The sequence below is a fragment of the Cydia strobilella genome, chromosome 2 (genome assembly GCF_947568885.1).
Source record: "Cydia strobilella chromosome 2, ilCydStro3.1, whole genome shotgun sequence".
Taxonomy (NCBI): domain Eukaryota; kingdom Metazoa; phylum Arthropoda; class Insecta; order Lepidoptera; family Tortricidae; genus Cydia; species Cydia strobilella.
The window spans coordinates 29,152,392-29,175,465 of NC_086042.1; the positions used below are offsets into that span (position 1 = coordinate 29,152,392).

The 23,074-nt window shown below is 34.7% G+C and overlaps 1 protein-coding gene across 1 annotated transcript in view; it reads right to left on the minus strand.

Annotated features, from left to right (window-relative positions):
- Positions 1–21,119, minus strand: part of LOC134755156 (protein madd-4) — a 504,570-nt gene extending 483,451 nt beyond the window's left edge. Inside the window, exon 1 of the mRNA XM_063691660.1 lies at positions 20,729–21,119. The gene's annotated coding sequence lies outside the window, so the exon portion shown is untranslated. The remainder of the gene's footprint in view (positions 1–20,728) is intronic.
- Positions 21,120–23,074: the final 1,955 nt, after the last annotated feature.

Genomic DNA, 23,074 nt, shown 5'->3' on the forward strand with positions numbered 1-23,074 from the left:
ATCGTTCGTTTGTCCGGTTAATGGAAATACTTGCTCCAGTACTAAATAGGAAGAGCAAACGTTTGTTCAAAACAAAATGTTTGCTCGCGGCATACGGATGATCAATCGGCAAACGATAAGATATTATCAAAGAAATTAATTTCGGAAACATCAATAAGTTGCCCACGTTCAGAGCATCCTAATGCCATCCTAATGGTTGTCATTTGCTATGATTCAAACTATATTGATGAAATAAAACTATGAAAACGGATTATATCGCGTATATTGAATTTTTTAATACATCCCGACGTTTCGAACCCTTTACAGTGTTCGTGGTCAACGGGTGACTGAGGAAAAACTACAAAGTGCAAAAATACCCATATACTAGAAATAATGAACATAGACTATAAACTTTAAGGCTGGTTGTACAGGCAAAATCGTACGTCGGGATGTTATGTTTTAACTCAGAATCACTGACGGCCACTTGTACCATCCCACTAACCCGGGGTCAAGCGGTTAAATCGTTAACCCATCAGTGTCACCTATTGCTTCTAATCCACTAGCCAACTATTTCAATTAACCAACACTTTCCGTGATCTTTAACGTCCCTTTATTTTTTCTTTTTAGTAGCATTTTCTTGCTCTTTGAATACTAAATAACTTACCGCCCATTCAAAGGCCCCATTAAGTTTCAAACTGAGCTCATATAAAAGATTTTCTTCAGGAAATATTCATATTTCCCAGCTATAAATGTGGCTACGCCGATATTAAACACCCAAAGAGGTTTTATTACTAACAACGGGGTAAACTTTGGTTTATATTCGGAACTGCTCAGGTTAATTCAGACTGGAGCATTTAGACCGAGAGCCCGCGAGGAAATTTTGCGTCTTGTTGAATTTGATTATGTGATCTCACTGATGAAATTATTTTATTTTGTTATCTTTAGAAGATTCACAATAGAAAAAAATACAGATTAATGAATTTAGAAGCATGTAGTTTAGTAAAATGCGTTTTTATAATATCATTGTAACATGAACCGATATGCGTGTTCACATTTTCCCCAAATCAACCTTGCTGGTGTGTTTCAATTACTTCTCAGTCACTTCTTCTTTGTCCCCGCACTACAGTTTTACGGGGTATAAAACTAAAATCTTAGAGCTCACACGGTCCATCCATCTTGTGCTGAGAGCAGTGATCTAGTGCATTACGTATTTCAGGTTTATTTTGAGTTTTTGGCTAATCTTGTTAAAAATCTACATGAAATAGAGGAAGATACACAAGTTCGTTCAGTAACACGTAAAAAAAACATTTGCAACAAATTTTTTTTTTACGTGTTACAAACAACGTGTTTGCGGTTCATGTTGAGTTTCAGTTATAAGTACTAAGTTACTTTAAGAGAAAAAAAACTTACATTTCAAATAAGAGCTTAAGGGGCCCACAAACTAGCAGTCCGCTGGACGATGTCGGTCTGTCAGTTGTTCGGAACTGTCAATTTTTTTTTCTAACTGACAAGCCGATATCGTCCGTCGGACTGAAAGTCAGTGGGCCCCTTGCTTTGTAAACTTGCTTGATAATGTAAAGAAAGTATTAAAAAAAATTACAAATGTGTTTTAGGAAGTTAAAAGACTATTTTAAAGTTAGAAAAGTTTAGTAATATGGATCCGTTTGACTTTTGACATGTATTATCAACTTGTGTTTCTATGAAACAAAATAGATTTTGAAATAAAACTATGAAAACGGATTATATCGCGTATATTGAATTTAAAATACATCCCGACGTTTCGAACCCTTAACAGCGTTCGATAAATAGATGTTGTCCCCCGCACTATAGTTTTACGGGGTATAAAACTGGAATCCCAGAGCTCACACGTTCCATCCATCTTATGCTGAGAGCAGTGTTCTAATGCATTACGTATTTCAGGTTTATTTTGAGTTTTTGGCTAATCTTGTTAAAAATCTACATGAAATAGAGGAAGATACACAAGTTCGTTCAGTAACACGTAAAAAAAACATTTGCAACAAATTTTTCCCGAACTTGCAAATGGCTAAACACTGTACGCTACCAAGCAGTAAATTTGTATAATAGGCTAATTACCAAACGAATTAAATGAAATACGAGAGTACCATGTTCTCAAAAAGTCCCTCAAAACGTTTTTACTGAAAGGCTGTTATTATAATATTGATTACATATTTTTAAACCATATTTCTTTATACTAATTAGATACTCATTTGATATTAATTTATTATTTCCTAATCTCTTAGTAAATATGTTTTTATTCTATTTCACTTTGACTTTTTTTTACTGGTATTATTGATATGACTGTTTTGTAAATATTAATTTAATTTTATCTTTTGCCACACCCACACCCCAAGGGGTTTCTTGTACTTATATATAATGTATAACCACTCACCTAACTTTAATTCATTTTAAGTTGTACTTACTAACACTATGGATCAAAATGATTCGAATTAAATAAATAATTGAAATTGAATTGATAGTATGTTGAATGCAAATAAAGAAATGGAATGAAAGTTAAATGTACTCGACACTACGAGTAAATATTTATAAAAGAATATTCCTTCCATATTCCGCCGACTGACGGTCCCGGCTGACCTATCGTTGGATCTGATCGGATAACGCCGGATTGACAATTAGGCTCGATTGAGCGGCGTCTCCCCGAGGATGTAGGGTTACCGGACGCCAGGGTTTTCTCAACATTTCACGAAGTTTTACCGAAAAATGTCGAATAGCGTTTGAATTTTATTTGTAGTTTTGACGTACTCCAACTCCCTTATGCATAAAACCATAGAGTAACTTATACTAGAGCGGTACTGTCATAGTAAATTTTGTAACCCCAGTAAATTCACTGCCATCTGTCGACACACTTTAAAACTAAAAATTAAGATAAAATGTATTTAAATATAGATAAATGATTTTTTTTAAATGCATTAATTATTTTTATGATTTTGACCCATGTTCTTTCACTGATATGCGTTAAAATTGTTAAATAACAAACGAAACAGTCAACGCCATCTATACGACAGTGGGCCAAAACTAGTGGCGCCCTCTGAACGAGAATCAAATTTTCTTGATTTTCGAGGCACGTTTTTTCCTTAGACTGTAAACATCTATTACGGAGTTATATCTATCTTTGATAAAACTTTACGGGCCTCATTTAGTTAAATTATGTTTTATCCCTTTCTTACAAATACATGTCAAAATGACAGATAAAGACAAACGATTCATAGATTTATGAATACCGCTACTGTATGAATTAATTTTGTATCAAGCAGAAAGACAACTTAAAAGTGGCCTCCCTAAGGCTCATATGGGGCATTTTCTATGAAAAGGGACCTTATTGTCGATGGCGCTTACGCTGCACAGCGTCGCGCCGCATTGTATTAATATCGGAGCATCGTTAATAATGGCGTAAGCGCCATCGACAATAAGGTCCCTTTTTATAGAAAATATCACATATTATGGTGGAAATATTCGCTGTATTGGGAAAGATCTTGGTAGCTGAGATGGAAGAGCACCGGGCTAGCGATCCGATGGTCGTAGGTTCAAGTCCCACCCAAAGTGAATTATTCACTTTGAATTTGTTTCTAACTGTATATCTTGACAGTCATCTCTTTTTTCTCGGAGATTTTTACTTAAAAAGATTTGTCTAACAGGCTCAATTAAATGAGGTGGCGAATTTCACATTGTTTCGCAACCCTACTAACTCCGTAAGGCTTCTGTTTTGCCGATAGGGGACCAAAAGTATACTAATGTATTAAGTATTCGTGTATTATCCTTATCGGAAGAATTTTACTAGTTCTCTGTTTATTGAGGAAGTCATAAATTGTAAAACTGTCAAAAGAATTTTCAAATGGCTAAATTAAAACTCTTAATTTACATACAGGATATATACAGTGGTACTACGTAAACGAATTTAATAACTAGCTTAAATCTGCTGAAATAGGCCCTTAAGGCATTGTACCAAGGATGCTGGCGGCATTTCCTCGCTGTATCGTTGTGCGAGGAAGCCGCCAGCTCTTCGGTCACCAGTTACGTCAACCAGACGCTTCGCGATTTCTGCAAACAACTTGCGCGCGCTGGGACCCCATGGGCCTAGAGTTTCAACTCCAAATGGAACGAAATGATACTCTCTACCGAGGCTCTTATATTTATTACGTTTTAAAATTTCGGCACTTTCCGCCGCTCCGCCCGCTTTTAAATTAGTCGGTCATATGGCTAAATTGAGATTTTTCGACTTTTTGTTCAGAATTTTGATTTACATAAGCTTGTTAAGGTGATATTCGGATGCCAACTGTTGCAAATATGGATGGTATAGAAAGGATCGCAATCTCTTATGGCAGAATTGTTGTAAAAGTGACCGCGTTGAGCTTTAAATAATAGTTCCTACTCTCCGGTGGTGCTAGTTAGGCTCTGGGACATGAGTATAACATGAACCATCACATAAGGCAATAAATAATCCGACCAAATTACGTAGGTTGTTTTTGGTAGTATTTCGGTGTATGGTGGCGCCGCCTAATTACTGTTTTTTGATGGACACTTTTCATACATAGAGATTTGGCTCCTTTATACAGTCTCCATGGTTGCAAAGTTACTGCTAATTGCTAATTTCACTGTCAATTTTCTTGATGCATTGCATTGATGTCATTCCCGCATTAGGGCGATTATAGACTAGCGTTTTTTACGCCCTTATAAGCTCGTTTTTAGAAGAACGTGTAGTAGCGTATAGACCAATTCGAATTATAGCGCGTGGCACGCTTGTATGCTTAAATATTTTACGTCAAAAATGTGACAGTTACGTAGAAAGTTATTTATTTTCCACTATTTCATTTCGCACTGTACATACATACTTATATAGATAAATACTTACTCAGATACATAGATAACATCTTTAGCTACTTAATTATACTTACGACTAAATTGTTTGTTGGGGATAACATCTTACAACAAATAAATGCCCTTACCGGGATTCGAACCCGGGACTTCCTGCTTCTGCGGCAGGGTCACTACCGAATAGGACCACAGAATACATAATAGTACTAGGTACAGAAGGTTCACTCTCTAACAAAACGCGTCTACTACGCGCAAGGCGGCGCAACGTGCAGGCGTCCATTCCGTAGCGGTGCGCGGCAAATACTATGGCAAAACCCCAAAATTGGGGCGGCTTCAGGTACTTGTAGCAAAACAACAAAATCGCGGAGTGAGACACGCCTGCTAGGCCGCACTATATACTATATATATACTACGTAGGCTATAGGACGTCAACCAGCCACAAAGATAGATATAACTCCGTAATAGATGGATACAGTCTAAGGAAAAAACGTGCCTCGAAAATCACGAAAATTTTATTCTCGATCAGATGGCGCCACTACCTTTGGCCTACTCTCGTATAGAGGGCGTTGACGGTTTCGTTTGTTATTTAACAATTTTAACGCTTATCAGTGAAAGAACATGAGTCAAAAATCAAAATCATAAAAATAATTAATGCAAATAAAAAATCATTTATCCATATTTAAATCTTACATTTTATCGTATTTTTATAAATCTTCATTTTTAGTTTTAAAGTGTGTCGATAGATGGCAGTGAATTTACTGTGGTTACAAAATTTACTATGACAGTACCGCTCTATCCTATTATATCCTCTTTGCCAGCCATAACAACTTGAATAAATCAAATCTACCGCATTAATAGAAACAACGCACTCTGTGCCCTATTTGTACAATTCGGCCGAATATAAACCCACAGTAAACCCTCCAAGTGGAAGTAACGTGTTTTGAAAGCTTGCGGAGCGGACTGTACTTAGTGGAGTGTTCAGTCGTCAAAGGCTCCAGGCCTTTGGACCCGGGAATGTCCTTAAACTACGTCCAAAACAGAGGTATGGGCACAGTGAATGTAATCTCGCTTTGTATGGGAGGGCACAGCACAGCCGGATGTCATTCCAGATCTAGAGCAGAGCCCAACTGGGGAAGTCCTTACAGAAAACCGCAGCCAAATAACACTAGACCCTACTCATAGTGTTGTGTTCCTGCCGGTGAGTAAGGTTGCCAGAGCTCAACGAGGGTGCGGTGTTAGGGTCGGCAACGCGCATGTAACTCCTTTGGAGTTGCAGGCGTACATAGGCTGCTTAACATCAGGCGGGCCGTATGCTTGTTTGCCACGGACGTAGTATTAAAAAAAAGGCAAGCAAACAGCAGAACAAAAGATATCAGTGTGAATAATAAATCAAAGTACTTTACCTCCATCAAATTATTCGTATTCGTTTTCGTTTATTGCAGTCATGTACAATGAATTATGTCTAGGACTTATTACTATGGTACATGAACCCGGATAGGGTGAAGCAATTTACTAATTATATCTAACACATAATTTACAGTAAGAATAATCAAATCTTAATATTCATAATACGTCACATAATTTACTTACATACATGATTAACCTAAAATTTATTCTAATGATTTAATGTCAATATTTTTGCTAAATAAATAAATTCTGATTCGTCAATATTTGAGTCAAAGTTAGGCAATCAAATTAAGTACTTTAAATAAGTCATACATTGGCGTCGTTTAGGAATTCGTTAACAGTATAATAGCATTTTTCAATTAGCAGTTTTTTAAGGTTATTTTTAAAGGCTTTTATTAAACTCGAAAAAAAGTGGAAAATAACTCAGTAACCCGCGTTACATGAAACGGACACGGGGTTTTTCACTTTATACGTTTATTGATTACCCTTTGATTTTTGAAGTTCCATCCCTTTATACGATGAAGAAGAATTTGTATTCTTTTGGTTTCAAAAGTAATAGTAACATTATTAAATCACATTTACAATCGGGTCTATCGCGAATTTATTTTATTACCTTTATTTACCAACGTTTCGACACAGGTTTCACTGGACGCGGTTTGCGATAGACCCGATTGTAAATGTGATTTAATATGTGTTCAAAACGCGAGTCTTTAATGTTATAGTAACATTATTTCTTCAGGAAAAAGATACGTCAAGATTGTTTAATACTAAAAAACAACGTATGTATAAAGTGATTCCGGGATAGCAAGAGAGATGGTGCTGCCTAATCCCGTAATCTATGGGCAAAATGGCCTGAAATAAAAAAATATATTTTAATAACAAAACTTCCGCGAGACACAGACATATTAAATATATTAATAACGGGTCACTCACGTGTTTTAAGTCGAAAACGCTCGACATGTTTCACTCCGTACCTCCGCTCCTCGGTACGGAGTTAAACATGTCGAGCGTTTTCGACTTAAAACACGTGAGTGACCCGTTATTAATATATTTAAAAATATTATTGTTATTATAATCCCGAAATACCTATAGGTAATGGAAAAGTATCCTCCAGACCAGACACATCTGCCACAAAGATTGGCTATTGGCGACACGTAGGAAGCTACATATCATTTCGTCGGGATAAAAACTATTTTGTAGTCCGCCGCGCGCCCCGCACGCATATATCGGCGAAACGACCGGGAAAGCCGTAACAATATAATTTTATAATATTTCGCGCAGAACCGGACGGATGAAATGGTGGGATATTCCTGTCAGGCTCTGAAAGTTTAAATCTCACTTATTCATTAAGAAAAATATTATAGGAGAATCTTACACTAATCGACATAACATCATACGTTAAATTTTAAGGCTTGTATTGTGGATAATGGGCGACGAAGATGCATATCGAAATTACTTACACTGGTTTCTAAGACTGTTGAAAATTATTCTATTTTGTCTGGAAAAAATCTAAACAAATACAAAAAAAAATACTATTATAAAATAATCTCGCGTCGGAGTCCAAGTCACACTGTACATCGCTAAGGCAATAAATTAAATTATTTATTTATTTATTTAATTAATTTATTTTATGAAATAAAACTATGAAAACGGATTATATCGCGTATATTGAATTTATAATACATCCCGATTTATAGTTTTATTTCATGAGTAACTATCGCGGTAACCGAAGATAATTTATTTTATTTATTTATTTCGATTTAATTATTCAATTTATTTATTTGAATATTTAAGTAAGACACATGAAAAACTCATTACTAGTTACCAGAAAAGTTAGCTCAAAAGTTTGATGAAACAGACAGATCATTACGATGAATAATTGAATATTTACCATTTGCCATTGTTAGTACTTTTAATGACATAATTGGTGTCATTATGGATATCCTAATATTTAACACATGAATAGCGCATTGGTCCCATTGTACCCGGCACAACTAGGGCAGGATATTGGGCGCCATTGTAAGTTCGACAACTCCTATTAATCACGTCATAATGCGGTAAACACCGAGATTCTATTAAACTGGAAGTAGTCATTAAAATGACAGGTCAAATGGCCAACTTTGAATGAATGAATAATATAATTTGAATATATTATGACATACAATTACAATTATAAATAACTAGCGACCCGCCCCGGCTTCGCACGGGTGCAATGCTGATATTATACATATAAACCTTCCTCTTGAATCACTCTATCTATTAAAAAAAACGCATTAAAATCCGTTGCGTAGTTTTAAAGATCTAAGCATACATAGGGACAGACATCCATCCAGACAGCAGGAAGCGACTTTGTTTTATACTATGTAGTGATACAATTAAAAAAAAACCGTACTAAATTATTGCCATCTTCTTCTTATTAATTTTCTGCAATTTCTTGTCGGACTATATGTACAATATGCATGTATTGTTTGTCATTTGTACTTAGCAATAAGTTTTTATTAATAGTCGTTTACATATAGGAAACTATAGGTCTATTGCCAGAAAAATGTTACTTTAAATACTCATCTGTTTTATAAGACTGTTTGTTTCTTAATAAATAATAAAAAAAAAAAAAAAAAAAACAATTACATATCAACAAATAAAACAAATAAAGTTACATATAAACAAGTCAACTTTAGAATAAACAAGTACTTCCTGATTTTTCAATCCTATAAAATAAACAATAATATTGTTTATTGTATCAGAATACATAATTACGGACTCATATGGACTGTATAACTAGGTATATATTTTATTGTTTTAAATATACTTTTTCTTTGTAATTAATACGTTTGTATGAAATGTAGTTTACCATGAATAAATGAATTCTATTCTATTCTATTCTATTCTATATGTATATTATACATATGAGTCCCGTTTTATCATTGATTACTTATAATCACAGCTTCCTGTTCCGTAATGTCACGGGTTCAATCCGGAAAAGCCCCATCGCAACATGGCTTCCACGACAAATTGTAATGTCCACACAATTACACCCTTCTGCTATTTTGTACTCCACAGTTATTCGGCAGACATTAGTATACTGTGGACATTTGGACAATAAATGCTTTATTTCTAAAGCACCTTAAACTGGGGTTACTTTTATTCGTAAGGTCAACCTTGATCGTCGAGTTATAAACCGTAAGGAGTTTGTTACTGGCCACTTTTATCATGTATTTCTGTTAAGGTTGCCAACTACAAAATTCTTAAGTTTGCGTTCAAAAATCAACTGCCTATTCCTCAAAAATCGATGGTCAAAGTTACCCCACGAATCAGTTTACGGTACCTAGTCCAAGCATTGACTTGGTAGTCGCTTTTCGGTAATAGAAAACATAGTAATCTTAATTCGGCCTAGTTTTCTCTTTATGTTCAAAGGTAAAACACTAGTGCCTGAGCTAATTCTTAGCATAAGTTGCCGAGAAGCTTTAAGGATCCCAGCAATCTGGTATGCCGAAGATGATGAAAACTTTTTCAAGCATGCCCTCAATGATTGACCTTGAAAATATTTGCGGGTCTGTGACGGAAAAGCCCCTGAAATATTTGAGCCATCGCAACATGGCGGCTTGCACGAACACGACAAATTGAAATGTCCACGCAATTACACCCGCCTTCCATTTTGTGTTCTGTTGGTATAGGTAGGGTCAAAAAAAACTGTGACGACAGCTATATTTTATGTTTGGAGATTTATATATATATATATATATATATATATATATATATAATTCTTCTGCCAAAGTGCAAGACAGTTGGCAGAGGGGACTCCCTTAAAACACAGAAGGGTAGTCTTAGCTAGTTAGTTGCCTAGTTAATTATTAAGTACATAGCCAACATAGGTACATCTTATCTTATTGCTTACGGTGGTAACTTTAATTTGGTTTAATAGAAACATTATCATTTTTAAATCACATTTAAAAACGGGTCTATCGCGAATTTATTTTGTTACCTTTATTTACCGACGTTTCGACACAGGTTTCACTGGTCGTGGTCGCGGCTAATAAAGGTAACAAAATAAATTCGCGATAGACCCGTTTCTAAATGTGATTTAATATGTGTTTAAACCGCGAAATTTTTAAATGTTATATTATCATTTTTAACTTAAACGTCCTAAGTATATTTTTTCGCTTTTGCTAAGTGGCCAAATATAAAGCTATTAAATGTATGAATAGATTAACAAATTCTTATCTTTATATGGATCAATCGTATTTCGGCAGCTATGCATTAAATTAACCATCATAACATATAGAAAAAACAAGTTAAACATTCAAATTCGCTAAAACATTCAAATATATGCAATGCAACTTTAACTACGTTTGCTAAAACTGTGCCAAAGGATTTTCCACTTTATTCTAATACTCAGAAGTTAACTGATCTTTTATGCATTGAAATCTGGATGCAATTTTAAAATGGTTACTTTATCTCGGTATGGAAATAAAAAGTTAGCGCTATCTCAAAAATGCCACTGTTATTGATTTTCGTGAATAAAATAAAACCGCTTAATTTAAAGCATATCACTATAAAAATAAGATTATTTTTTCAATGTAATATCAAATTTAATAACAGAATAAGATAAGGATGAGATTGTGAAACAATTACTTTATAGTTAATATTCGATTACTTAAACTGTTTAAGACCTTTGGGCAGTTAATGGCAGTTTTAATTACGATATTTTGCATATTGCATACAAAATGGACTATCAAATTGTACGAATATTGCTTAAAATTCAGAGTAGTTTGCTTTAAAACTGGATCAGATATATAAGTGTCAAAAGTGACGTATCTTCAAACAAAAACGTCACTTTTGGCACTGACATATCCGATCCATATCGTATATTTAGCAAATTTTTGACGTACCTATCTATTCTATCTAAAAGTTCGAATCAGACCGACAGTTCAATTCTACAATTCTTATTCCACAAAGCAGTATTTAAATTCTCAGTAACGTTGCGCACTCCATTAGACGCCATTTTGTTTTTCTCTCGGGTTGCTTTTTTTTAAACTGTAGTCTTAAAAATTTACTATAACGATAGAAGCAGTACTTTTTAGGGTTCCACCCAAAGGGTAAAAACTGGGACCCTATTACTAAGACTCCGCTGTCCATCTGTCCGTCTGTCTGTCTGTTAGCTAGACAGTCGAAATTTTCACAGATGATGTATTTCTGTTGCCGCTATAACAAGAAATACTAAAAAATACGGAACCCTCGGTGCGCGAGTCCGACTCGCACTTGGCCGGTTTTTTCTCGCATACCTACCTTCCAATACATACTGTGATCGGAGCCTCACTGAAGTGAGCAAAGAAGGCAACAAAGTAAGAGTACAATGGATAAAGGGGCATAGTGGATCAAGAGGAAACGATGCAGCGGATGAACTGGCCAGGAAAGGTTCAGAAACACCGGCATATGGACCCGAGCCAATTATGCCTCTACCAATATCCTACATACACAACCAGCTAGAACAACATCACAGACAACTGCACAACAAGTACTGGAATGAAATGAAGACATGCAGGCAAACCAAAGAAATTCTACCGGAACTGAACCACAAACTTACCAAAATATTACTGAAAACACCAAGAAGCCAACTACGTAAAATAGTAGGATTAATAACAGGACATAACACACTAAACAAACACCTACATATTATGGGTAAAACGGACAGCCCCATGTGCAGAGCGTGCATGGCAGAAGAAGAAACAACAAAACATATTCTCCTAGACTGTAAACAGGTAGAAGTATATAGGAGCAAATACCTAGGAAATCCATGCACACTAAAGGAAGCTACTAGCAACCTGAAGACCTTGCTAGGCTTCGTGGAGGAGCTGGGGTGGTTAGAGTAGCGCTACCTCGTTTCACGCAAAATAGGCACATTGGATGTCGAGTTGCGGAAAATGCCCAGCAAAACTAACTAACTAACTAACTACATACTGTGACTAATAACTGAATGTCAGAGAGTGTTAGGAAGAAATATGTATGAGGATTCAAAATGCTGCGGCGCGCCATTACTTCCGACTGCAATGCTGCTACAAATGTCAAAAATATGGGCATCAACATTGATTTTGACTACAAAACGTCAAAAAAAATAAAAAACAATAAAATTACACTTTTTCCCATTAAAAACTACTTCCGATAAACCAGCTTCATATATAAAAGTTGAAATAAACCAATTAATTCATGTTTTTTGTAAATTTACTTGCGACTTAAGCTCTTTTAATCATTAGATTGTTCATACAAAACCGCACGCACGGCGGCGGCCAAACCGCACAACCGAGGGATTTCAATTACCGAGTGGAACATTATAGAGCGATCGACTGACATTTGTTTTTTTGATTATGACGTTCATTAAAGTAAAATTTTAGTACAAATGAAACCTCGATATCGTGTTATATGATACATACTTTTGAATATTGTAACTGATGATTGCATATTATATTTTAAGTTAGTAGCAAAGTTTAAATTTAAATTGATGTAACTATTTTGATTTCAACTATTCTGTTTTACGTTGTGTGATTGAATAAATATCTATTTAAAATACTGACACAAGTCATTAGGTTAGGTTGTGAGTTACTGCCATACTTTTTCGTAATTCAGTGGAAGATTTATTAGGACATACGATAATATTGGGCTTAATATTATACAGAACAGGGAACTCTATTTATTCACCAAATTTTCTCGAAATCTGACATAAAAAAAATCGAAAACTAAATGAAGTCGACCCAGATAACGACCCTATCGACAATCTACAATATCTACATTGGGCTTAATATTATACAGAACAGGGAACTCTATTTATCCACCAATTTTTATCGAAATCTGACAAAAAAAATCGAAAACTAAACGAAATCGACCCAGATAACGACCCTATCGACAATCTACAATATCTACATTGGGCTTAATATTATACAGAACAGGGAACTCTATTTATCCGCCAAATTTTCTCGAAATCTGACAAAAAAAATCGAAAACTAAACGAAATCGACCCAGATAACGACCCTATAGACAATCTACAATATCTACTTACTTAAATGTTTTTTTTTTTTGTTTTTTTTTTTTTTCGTATGGCTTTTTGTGTTACTCTACTTCAGAGATTTACAGTTTTTAGATATTGTACCGCTTCCTTGGTTCCAAAAAGTGATATATATACAAGGCAAACGTTTAGTATGGATCCAACCCCCAGTCTGAGACCATTAATTTTCGCTGAGCACACATAGGGGTCAAATAATAGCTTTCAAGGCCCTCTATCATTGGTCTCCGCTTGATCCATACTGACCGCGACAATCTAAGGCTGGTGTGATGATAACAGGGCTATAACCGCGAAAATCGAAGTTTCCAAATTGCGGGAATTTTTCTCTGTCACTCTAATTACGCCTTCATTGGAGTAAAAGAGAAAGATCCCCGCAATTTGCGAATTTCGGTTTTCGCGGTAGCCCTTCCGGTTATAAATTTGATCCGAATTTCTTATGATCTGTCAGTATCCAAAATAAAGTTTCTGGTTGAAGAAATGTCTTCTTTGCTTTTTGAAAAATATTGGGTTGAAATTTCTATGTAATAAATCGAGGCAAGGCAAGGGCAACTTGACAGTCACGTCACATGTCCATGTTTCATTAGCTAATTCTTTTGATATTTCTAAAAAACCCGGAAAAGTCGGACTCGCGCACCGAGGGTTCCGTACTTTTTAGTATTTGTTGTTATAGCGGCAACAGAAATACATCATCTGTGAAAATTTCAACAGTCTAGTCTAACTATCACGGTTCATGAGATACAGCCCGGTGACAGACAGACGGATAGACGGACAGACGGACAGCGGAGTCTTAGTAATAGAGTCCCGTTTTTACCCTTTGGTTACGGAACCCTAAAAAGAAGTTAATTTGTCTGTTATTGGTCAATTTATTATATCTTTTATTCTACCATTGTACCCCATTGTATTTATATTGTGAATAACGGCCAGCATTTAATCCGCGTCTGAGGACAATACTCGATTAATCTAAAGGAGAACTTAAGCTTAGTCGGTCTAAATATTTGCGCACCGGAGTGTTAATTGGACAATATTTGTGCCGACTGAATACCTAAGAATAGTTAGCATCTTTTCATTTCTCATGCTCTGAAAGAGGGTCGTTGTTGTTCTAAAAGGTGTGCAGAAAATGATACGTCTCTGCACTAGAGCATTTTACGAACCAAGTACGATTTTTTATATTTTTTTACAATAAGCAATTGAAATTTGGGTTTAAATGAATTTGTTATAAAATTTCCATTGTGATATTTAACTCCCCATTCCATAAATAACGATACTTTTTAATTGTTAATTGAAAGTACCCTCAAGAAATACTATAAATAGTCACGTTTTTAAAATAACACATGCATTTTACTTTCCTCGTATTCGAAATAAAAAGTGGAGTGTTTACCTCGGGTGAAAGGCATCATTTAAGCCTCGGACTATTGGCGCTCTCACTGCGTTCGAGCGCCAAACAACCTCGGCAGGAATGAATGCCTTTCATCCCTTGGTTAGCAATCTACTATTAATTGTTTTACTAATGCCAATCCAGGGTTAGAAGGCCATTAGCACAAGGGGTCTACAGACTTAAAAAAAATCTGAGCAAAAATGCCTTTTATAGATATGTAGTGCTCGGATACAATTATGCGTATGAAATTTTGTAAAGCTTGCTGTGCTGAATTTGATTAGTCCTGTCCAGTTACAATATATTTTTAATAATTGTCGATGTCAATGTAATTTATTGATTGCATTTTTGTAACTGTAAATTTAACTGGGGATTTAACCTAATTTGTATATCAAAATTTCAAAAACCCCTATGAGGGAAACACAAAAGTGCAAAATTAATAAATAAGAATTCCAAATTACAATGACGCTGACGTGTTTAAGTAAATTCACTACTACTGTTGTTATTTATGTGACATATAAGTTAATATACTTACGTTATGATGATAAGTCAAAATTATTCTCGCTATCCCGTTGTTGATCACCCTATCATGATATTATTTGTGTTGTTAAATGATATCTAACTATTCAATGTTAGAAAAAATTTACTGCTTTTTCGCATTTTATACGGACAAAAAGTTTGTCAACGTAAGTTTGGACCCAGTTATAAAAAAAAAATATTTATTTATTTTTATTTAATTTATTTAGAAACAAACAGTCTCTTATATTAATAACTTGTTACAATGTAGGGTAATAGACTTATAGACCTACAGTTTCCTAAAAAATAGTATGAAAACAATGTGACTTATATAAATACTAAATTAAACTAGAAATATAAATTCCAAGTTGTCAAAACAATGTTACAACAATACTCTTTCATTTTAACAAAAATAAAACAAGAATGGAAAAATAAAACAAAAATGGATAAAACTAAAATGGATAAATTGTAAACAAAACAAAAGTGCAATTAAAGTTAATTTTCTAATTAAAGCCTGTTAAAGCCTATTAATCATAAAAAAATCATCAATCAGTTATGGCCAGTTTATGTAGCGATTTTACCAAAATATAATGGCGTTTTCAACGTCCTCGGTTACACAAATCAATGGTCCTGTTCAGTACATCTGTTACACAACAGTTCAACCCTTCTGGTGCATTGCGTAACATGTAATTTAAGTTCGTAAGCTGACGCGGGTTAGCTTAGTTTGGTCTAGACGTCTCGTTTGATGGATAGCCTAGATGGCCTAAATTTGGTAAAAGATAACTAAGTTTCTTTTAAGTTTTTTAGAGTCCAGCAAAAATTGATGTATAACATGATCACTTTGATGTCTGGCTGTTGCGAGATTTTTTAATATGAAGCTTTTAAGGTTGTAAGATGTTGCAACAAATGGTATGCACTCCTAGAAAATTGCTGCCTAAGTAGCAGGAACGATCAACCAAATATATCAAAAAATGAAAAATGAAAAAATGAAAATATGTTTATTGGTTCCTTACAAGTAGTTTACAGCATGGGATGAGGTCTTCTTTTAAGCATTAGATATGCTTGTGACAGAAAACCCCGCTCTTCCGAAATCGCTAGTGTATAAACCATTATGTTTGTGTCTTTGAATCTAGTATTTAACACTTAAAACTAAAACTAAATACTTCTTTTATACTAAAAAGTAGTACTAGCATGATGGTTACAAAATTGTTTTTTTTTTTTCAATATCAATGTATTGAAAATCACATTTGATTATCAGTGACGTTTAGAGAGAGCATTAGCTATGGCATTAGCAAACTGAGGACTGCACGGACTGCTTATTGCTTAGCGGTATTAGATTTTACAACCATGAATTTATAATCTGAATGTCCTTTAGTACATGAATATTTATTTATTTAAACTTTATTGCACATAAAATTATAAGTACAAATGGCGGACTTAATGCCATAAGGCATTCTCTACCAGTCAACCACTAGGCTAAAAAGAGATGGTTGTTAGGTGCAGGATTAATACTCGAAAAATTAAAACGATAATCGCTACCTACTATTTACAAAATAAGTACGAGAAATTCCAGAATTTAAATAAAATGGAACTAAAGGCGTAACATTGTTACACCAGTTGACTTGTCACAACAAGCACGTTTACGTAAGAGTTTTGTCAACATGATTTTTATTTTAAAATATTTGTATGTTAAATGAGTTTATTTTCGAGTTATAAAAAAAACAGTTAGTAAAATTAATAAATCAGGACAACGTTAGGTTAGAAGATAACATTCAACATGTTTACAATGTAATTTGTAGTAATTTAAGTATATTTGTAACTAAAACATGGATTGTATCTTCCTAAATAAATGTTTTTTTATGCAACGGCACACAACCGAATCATGAATAAGAACCGTATCATGTTTAATATCATGTCATCGGTTACCGCGATAGTCATTCATGAAAATAAAACTACTTGTGACGTTTTCAACCAAAAGGTACCACATTTTAACTATAAAACTCCCGTGAGACTCAAACATATTAGATTATTTTAAACCGGGTCACTCACGTACCCCCCCCCCCCCCTCCCCCACCAACCCCCCCGCCCAGCCACGCCGCGCCCTCGACCAGTGAAGACGTGTCGTGTCTCCGTGAAGACGGTCCTCGTAAATTGGACCGAAACATATCGAGCTATTCGACTTAATAATACGTGAGTGACCCGGTTTAAAATAATCTAATAGGTACCACATTGTCGTTTGTTGATGAGGTGGATTTCTAATTGAATCTATATGGAAATACCCTGCATCTACATTTTTGAAATTGCGATGTACATCAAAACAAACCCAACAGTATTCAGGACGGTCTGAGGTATTTGCTGGAAATTCCAGGTATCCTCAGAATCTCTTTCCTGTTTCCGCAAATACTGCCCTAATGCGCAAAAGTGTGTTCTGCTTAGCTAGTAAGATTTATAACAAATTGCCTGTCCATTTCTGAATGTTACCCTTAAATCAGTTTAAGCACAAACTACTGACATTTTAAATTGATAATAATTGTTTTTACACTATTTCTGAATTTTAATATAATTTTAACGCTTCCGATTTGACATGACTTAAATATTAATAATAACTAGGTATTAATATAGATATGTCAATTTATTTCGCATGTTAGTATGTAAGGAAATTATTCAAGTTTTTGTACGCCATCAGGCAGGGTATAATGCTACAAATATTTATTTACTGCCAGCGTAATCAGTTTGACATAATATACTCACAAATAAAAACACTTTGAACTCTGAATAGCGCCTTACTGACAAGCGACAATAAGTACCCTTTTGGTTGAAAATGGCACATTTATACGGCTTTGTCCAGCCTTAAAATGCATAGTTTTGTTACTTATTAAGTGCCGTAAGTAGTTCTCAATATATTTAAGGATGTGATAGACGGACGGATAGAGTCGCACCATAAGGGTTCCTTTTATCATTTTCGGACCGGACCCTAAAAATGTGCTCCATTTAGATCAATTGACTTAATGATGTTTTCTTTCTCTTCTGAAGTATTTAAATTAAGCCAGCATTGTTTCACAGATCTAATTAAATTAAAACAAAGGTTTAACGTATTTGCTCTCAAATAATTACTGAAGACTAATTTAATAAGGCAGATGTGTTATCAAGATAATAAAATAAATATTTGAGAAGATTATGTGTAACATTGTAATCTGCCATATGTATTATTATACTAGGTAGGTACCTACTGAGTGATTTTGGGGTCCATGATCCCGAATGAATGAATTAATAAAAAAAAATGAAAATTAAGATGGTCATACCAAAGATAGATATAACTCCGTAATAGATATTTACAGTCTAAGGAAAAAACGTGCCTCGAAAATCAAGAAAATTTGATTCTCGTTCAGAGGGCGCCACTAGTTTTGGCCCACTGTCGTATAGATGGCATTGACTGTTTCGTTTGTTATTTAACAATTTTAACGCATATCAGTGAAAGAACATGGGTCAAAATCATAAAAATAATTAATGCAAATAAAAAAATCATTTATCCATATTTAAATAGATTTTATCGTATTTTTATAAATATTTATTTTTAGTTTTAAAGTGTGTCGACAGATGGCAGTGAATTTACTGGGGTTACAAAATTTACTATGACAGTACCGCTCTAGTATAAGTTACTTTATGGTCATACTGAATAAGATTTCCCGTAGCATAGGACCGATATGAAAATCAAGAAAAAATATATCCTGAGTACATACGTTTCGTTCATTTTTGCTCTAAGGTGTACATTAGTTTTTTTTTGGGAATTTGTGGTGCCATCCCATGTCCCGTGGGGTAATTTGTTTAGTACGACCATCTTAACAACACGTTTTTGACATTCAGGATGACGACCCTAAAGGGGCCCACTGACTATCAGTCCGCCGGACGATATCGGGCTGTCAGTTGTTCGGAAGTGTCAAATTTTTGTTCTAACTGACAGGCCGATATCGACCGGCGGACTGATAGTCAGTGGTCCCCTTAAAATCACTGAGTATAGTCCAGTACTATAGTCCAGAAGTTGAATACGTTATTAAGTATCTTCGTTTTGTTTTATCTGGTTTTTTTTCCATTTATGAATTTATTTTGCCGTCGAACTGCGACATTTAAATAATAATCACGCCTTAACGAAGTCACACAAGTCAATTAATAAAAAAAAATTGTTATTATAACTTGTTAATTACCTGCATGCTCACTCATATTTTATGTTTTATCTTTGATTTTCTCTATTAAAGTGAAATGTTAAATTTCTTTTGAGAAAATAAATTGCTTTAACCACAAAAATATTATAAAAGATTTGCTTTTCGCGGATTCATCATCATAATCATCATCTCAGCCGATAGACGTCCACTGCTGGACATAGGCCTCCCCCAAGGCTCGCCACTCCGACCGATCCTGTGCCGCTCGCAATGCGATAATATTTTCGCGGATTAGCGAAGCGCTGGTGGCCTAGCGGTAAGAGCGTGCGACTTTCAATCCGAAGGTCGCGGGTTCAAACCCCCGGCTCGTACTAATGAGTTTTTCGGAACTTATGTACGAAATATCATTTGATATTTTTACCAGTCGCTTTTCGGTGAAGGAAAAAACATCGTGAGGAAACCGGACTAATCCTAACAAGGCCTAGTTTCCCCCTCTGGGTTGGAAGGTCAGATGGCAATCGCTTTCGTAAAAACTAGTGCCTACGTCAATTCTTAGGATTAGTTGTCAAGCGGACCCCAGGCTCCCATGAGCCGTGGCAAATTGCCGGGATAACGCGAGGAAGATGATGAGCAAAGTAATATTTTTGTATTAATTAATATGGATTTCCGCAAAGTAATGCCTTCCGTAAATTTTATTCATTATTTCATACAATTTGGTTTTGGATAGTCCGCCATTTGTACCTTCATGTTGCTTTATGTATTGTGCAATAAATAAGAAAATAGTCGGGAGCGTTTGGACTATACCTTGTCAGATTGTTTTATTGTAGTCTACTCTTATTAGGTAAGATTATATAACATTTTATAAAGTTAACGAGTTTTGCCTATTTTTTTTTCGACACTAACTTCGATATGTATCATAAGTTTTCATTAATTATCTGCATTTTTTATATTAATGTTCACGCATTATGGAAATATGATAATTATGGCTGCATAAATAATTATAAAAAATTGTTCCCTACTTTCCGCAATCCTCAAATACTGGTAACTCGATAATCTTAATTTATGACCGTAAACGTAGGTATTTCCGAGATAACTTTGCATTTCATTACCGAATAAGCGTATTTCTTAAGTATTTCTTCACGTTTTAATTATAAAAATAATTATATAACAAATTATTATTCTTCAAAAAGTTCAATTTTTTTTTCCATCACGATCGAACTAAATTAAACGTACTAATTAGATATTTATTTTTGAAATGTGAATATCATATCAGTATAACGCTTATTTATTATGTTATCACCTATATAATTTTATTAATTATAATTATGTTAATTAAATATATTTTAAGAACCCTAATTAATTAAAAAAATAAAACACGAAAATTAGACTTACCTCACTTTGCCGCACTATATCCAATTTCAGCAAACAAAACACTAGATGCCAACATGAAATCCGGTCTAGAACACAACAAAACACTCAAATCTCCGACACTTCTCACACTTAATTCCAATTTCAAAAAACTTCAAATCCACTCACGTCACTTCCGAATTTTATTTTTTAAATTCCAAGCACAATCGCGCGGTCCGAATTTCGAATCACATCGCGTCGAATTTTTTTAAATACGCTCGCGCTAGAGTAAAGCTCCAGCGACACGGCCTCCGGCGGTCGCAGCGACTACCCGAATGCTTTGCGCATGGTTCCCTCTCCGTACAACGGAACGTCCTATATCGCATTGCGTTTTTACGTTTAAAAAGTTCCCTTATAAGCTCTAGATTATCTATGAACAAAAATCATGTCAACACCCTTTACTTGACACTAGTAATTTTCGTTTTATTATCATTGCGTTTAGGGTTTTGATTGGAATTGTTTGGAAGGGTTTTTAAAGAATGCGCAGTACAAAGGGGTTGAAATTATATAATTTATTGGCTGCGGCGTTTCACGGCTTGAATTCTGATGAAAATATAAGTTCGGTGAAATAACTTTCGTCGCTACTGCTTTTGTTTTTATTTATTTTGTAGCTTTTCCGACTATTGCCTTCTTCATTTTTATGACGTTTTTCATTCGTTCTTTTAAAGAACCGGCCTTTAAAAGCTTTCAAAGAACTAAATTAGTTAATAGTTAGGCCGTCCAGTCATACAACCGCGATTTTAACGATTTATGCGAGAATTAGGGAAACGGGGCATAATTTATGGACACGTAAAAAAATATTATGTAGGTAATAACTTGGAAATTATACATTAACTTTTTTGCTTTAAATTTTTTTTTTACATATCTACCTTATAGCTTTTTTTTATATATTTTTACAAAAAAAAAATATAATCATATTAGTAGGTATCTCTAAAAATAATTAAAATCAAAATAACAAACTAAATTAAAAACTAATTAATTTGAAACTATTTGATAGGAACGCGCGAGATCTTCTTGGTAGGTTCTTCTAGTAAATAGTAGGTAAATCAGTAATAGTAACCTTGGGCGTTTCTAGATAACTCCCTTGGGATGTCTTGTTTGCCGTTAGGAACGCTTTTTAGATCTTATTGTTCTCAGTGTTGTATTGGAATATTAATTTCCAATTTCATTTTTTGGATAATATTAATGTATTATATTTTAGACAAGTTATATTTTATAGCCAGTCAAACAACTTTGTCAGTAGAAAAAGGTGAGAAATTCAAATTTTCTATGGGAAGAATTCTCTTCGCTCTTACATTTTTTAAATTTGCCGCTTTTTTCTACTGACGGCAAGGGCCTGACACTCTTTGATAGAGAAAAGAAAAAATAGTGCCATGCTTTGTCCTTATCACCAACCGGGTGGCATCATAGATAGGAGGCGATGGCGAAATACCGAAATTTATAAGAGTGATATAGAAAAAATCCTATGCTGCCCAAATTTTATATGAATAGTCTTTCTCTTACCCCCGGTCGCTCGGTAGCGCGTCTATAACTACTTGTACATACTATGTCTATGACTGACGGAAATGGCTTGACAGACTTTATGTACATATATTTCAATATTCTCAATAACAAACTTTTTTTATTTATTACGTTTGAGTCAACAAATCATTTCATAGGCCTGACTGATTACTTTGGGCCAGATTCGAACTTTAAGATACCTCAAAAATTTGCTAAAGATACGTTTCTTTACATGTTCTTTACACAAAAACGTCACTTTTGACACTGACATATCCGATCCATATCGTATCTTTGGCATATTTTTGACGTATCTTAAAGTTCGAATCAGGCCGTTCGCCGTACTGCCAATATCGAAAAATCGTTATCTGCCGAATACGCAAAAGCGTTAGATAGACAGATAAAGATAATGATTGGCAATTTTTCGACTTTGCCTCGCTTGGTATAAGTTCAAATAGCTATTAATTCCTCGTGAGAAACACTATCATTCTATAAATAGGACAGTCGTATGCAACTAAGAATAAAGATACGCTGCCATTGTTTTTATAAGTAGCAAGTATTCCAGCATTTCCATCGCGATTAATATTCCGTCCTAAGCGCGGCAGAAACTGTCAAGCTACTTCCTAGCTTTACTGTACAGTCGGCACCAAATGGCTTAACATGCCCCTGATGCCCCATTGAACTTTTATTGGGGGCATTTTCTATAAAAAGGGACCTTATTGTCGATGGCGCTTACGCCGCATAGCGTCGCGCGGCATTGTATTTATATCGGAGCATCGTCAATAATGGCGTAAGCGCCATCGACAATAAGGTCCCTTTTTATAGAAAATACCA